General features: G+C 41.1%; 1 protein-coding gene across 1 annotated transcript in view; it reads right to left on the reverse strand.

Annotated features, from left to right (window-relative positions):
- Positions 1–200: 200 nt before the first annotated feature.
- The window catches only part of pidd1 (p53-induced death domain protein 1), a 40373-nt gene continuing 36995 nt past the window's right edge, over positions 201–3578 (reverse strand). The window contains exon 16 of the mRNA XM_071405197.1: positions 201–3578. This exon is cut by the window's right edge and continues 845 nt beyond it. The gene's annotated coding sequence lies outside the window, so the exon portion shown is untranslated.

The raw sequence follows: 3578 nt of genomic DNA on the forward strand, positions 1-3578 counted from the left end.
TATCTCCCTCACTAGCTTTAAGCACCAGCTGTCAGAGCAGCTCATAGATTACTGCACCTGTACATAACCCATCTACAATTTAGCCCAAACAACTACCTCTTTACCTACTGTATTTATTTATTAATTTATTTTGCTCCTTTGCACCCCATTATTTCTGTCTCTACTTTGCACTTTCTTCCACTGCAAACCAACCATTCCAGTGTTTTTTAGTTTTTATTTTACTTGCTGTGTTGTACTCACTTCGCCTCCATGGCCTTTTTATATTTTATTTATTTATACATATATTTGTTTGCCTTCACCTCCCTTATCTCACCTCACTTGCTCACATTGTATATAGACTTATTTTTTTCACTGTATTATTGACTATATGTTTGTTTTACTCCATGTGTAACTATGTGTTGTTGTATGTGTCGAACTGCTTTGCTTTATCTTGGCCAGGTCGCAATTGTAAATGAGAACGTGTTCTCAATTTGCCTACCTGGTTAAATAAAGGTTAAATAAAATAAAAAAAAAAAAAATAAAAAAATCGAGGTGACAGACATTTACAGGACATGGAATAGAGTAGAGGATCGAGGTAACAGGCATTTACAGGAATAGAGTAGAGGATCGAGGTAACAGGCATTTACAGGAATAGAGTAGAGGATCGAGGTAACAGACATTTACAGGAAGAGAGTAGAGGATCGAGGTAACAGACATTTACAGGAATAGAGTAGAGAATCGAGGTAACAGACATTTACAGGAATAGAGTAGAGAATCTAGGTAACAGACATTTACAGGAATAGAGTAGAGAATCGAGGTAACAGACATTTACAGGAATAGAGTAGAGAATCGAGGTAACAGACATTTACAGGAAGAGAGTAGAGAATCGAGGTAACAGACATTTACAGGAAGAGAGTAGAGAATCGAGGTAACAGACATTTACAGGAAGTCATCATCGTGGTTTACTTACAGAACATTTGAGTACAAATACATATAATACAGGTAGAGGTATACACAACTCATACACAACTCGTACACATCTCATACACAACTCTTAGGCATACAGTGACTTGCGAAAGTATTCACCCCCCTTGGCATTTTCACTATTTTGTTGCCTTACAACCTGGAATTAAAATATTTTTTGGGGGGGGTTTGTATCATTTGATTTACACAACATGTCTACCACTTTGAAGATGAAAAATATGTTTTATTGTGAAACAAACCAGAAATAAGACAAGAAAAACAGAACTTAAGGGTGCATAACTATCCCCCCCCCCCCCCAAAGCCAATACTTTGTAGACACCTTTTGCAGCAATTACAGCTGCAAGTCTCTTGGGGTATGTCTCTATAAGCTTGGCACATCTAGCCACTGGGATTTCTGCCCATTCTTCAAGGCAAAACTGCTCCAGCTCCTTCATGTTGGATGGGTTCCGCTGGTGTACAGCATTCTTTAAGTCATACCCCAGATTCTCAATTGGATTGAGGTCTGGGCTTTGACTAGGCCATTCCAAGACATTTAAATGTTTCCCCTTAAACCACTCAAGTGTTGCTTTAGCAGTATGCTTAGGGTCATTGTCCTGCTGAAAGGTGAACCTCCGTCCCAGTCTCAAATCTCTGGAAGACTGAAACAGGTTTCCCTCAAGAATTTCCCTGCATTTAGCACCATCCATCATTCCTTCAATTCTGACCAGTTTCCCAGTCCCTCCCAATAAAAAACATCCCCACACCTTGATGCTGCCACCACCATGCGTCACTGTGGGGATGATGTTCTCGGGGTGATGAGAGATGTTGGGTTTGCGCCAGACATAGCGTTTTCCTTGATGGACAAAAAGCTCAATTTTAGTCTCATCTGACCAGAGTACCTTCTTCCATATGTTTAGGGAGTCTCCCACATGCCTTTTGGCGAACACCAAACGTGTTTGCTTATTTTTTTCTTCAAGCAATGGCTTTTTTTCTGGACACTTTTCCGTATAGCCCAGCTCTATGGAGTGTAACACTTAAAGTGGTCCTATGGACAGATACTCCAATCTTCACTGTGGAGCTTTGCAGCTCCTTCGGGGTTATCTTTGGTCTCTTTGATTAATGCCTTCCTTGCCTGGTCCGTGAGTTTTGGTGGGCAGCCGTCTCTTGGTAGGTTTGTTGTAGTGCCATATTATTTCCATTTGTTAATAATGGATTTAATGGTGCTTCTGTGACTTCTGAAGGTATTAGGTTGCACCAGATCATATTTAGGGGCTTCATAGCAAAGAGGGTGAATACATATGCACGCACCACTTTTCCGTTTTTAATAATTTCGATTTTTTTTAAACAAGTTCTTTTTTGAATTCACTTCACCAATTTGAACTATTTTGTGTATGTCCATTACATGAAATCCAAATAAAAATCAATTTAAATTACAGGTTGTAATGCAACAAAATAGGAAAAATGCCAAGGGGGATGAATACTTTTGCAAGGCACTATATCATAACATCACAAATGAATCACTTCACAGTTCAGCTCAGAGGCAACAGGAGGTTTACAAAGACCTCCTCTGGTGATTTCAACAGGTGTATATTGTATATCTGACAGGAATGATGCCACAAATAACAGGACAAGAACACAAGAGTGATGAGTCCATTCCTTCATCCGTCTGTTTATCAGCAAGTCAAGAACACATTGTTCAATAGAGGTGCCAGGATTTGAATAAAACACCAGTCCAACAAACAGGGTTGGGGTCAATTTAATTTCAATTCTAGTCAATTCAGAAAGTAAACAAAAATTCAAATTCCACATTTTCCTAATTGAAAACTTAAAAAAGAGAATTATAATTTCAGTGTGCTTCCTGAATGAACTGGAATTGACATTGACCCCATCCCTGTCAGCAGCATGTGTTGTTGTCCTTCCTCTCTGTGTTACAGTTCTAACAGCCTCCATTAGAGCAGCTGAATGGCTGGCGGCTGGGTGATGGTACACACTATCCAGACCATACCACACATGGCGGGTGTTCAAGTTAGTCAAGTGTAAGACGGCCATCTGTACCTAGTGTGGAGCCACCATCTCTGCAGCTGAGCAGGGCTGGAACACACAACTGAAATAGTCCATGTCTCTCTACAGCTGATGTTCTCAGCTCAGTTTGTCCATGTCTCTAATGCAGTACCGGTCGGTCCGGCCTGAGGCTTTCCACTGCAGTACCGGTCGGTCCGGCCTGAGGCTTTCCACTGCAGAACCGGTTGGTCCGGCCTGAGGCTTTCCACTGCAGTACCGGTCGGTCCGGCCTGAGGATTTCCACTACAGAACCGGTTGGTCCGGCCTGAGGCTTTCCACTGCAGTACCGGTCGGTCCGGCCTGAGGCTTTCCACTGCAGAACCGGTTGGTCCGGCCTGAGGCTTTCCATGGGATTCAAGTAACTGTCCAGTGAAAATATCACATTTAAAAGTTCATATTCTGTTAACTCATACCCAAATAATGTTGTTGACTTATTCAATACTCGTATTTGTGGCCAGAGCATAAATTGGAGACAAAACACTTTAAAAACCCACCTTAAACTTGTATCTAAAAACAGAACGTTTAAAAAATGCTTGCTATATCCAATCAGCGTTCTACTTGCGTGAATATTTTCA

The sequence above is a fragment of the Salvelinus alpinus genome, chromosome 6 (assembly GCF_045679555.1).
Source record: "Salvelinus alpinus chromosome 6, SLU_Salpinus.1, whole genome shotgun sequence".
NCBI lineage: Eukaryota > Metazoa > Chordata > Actinopteri > Salmoniformes > Salmonidae > Salvelinus > Salvelinus alpinus.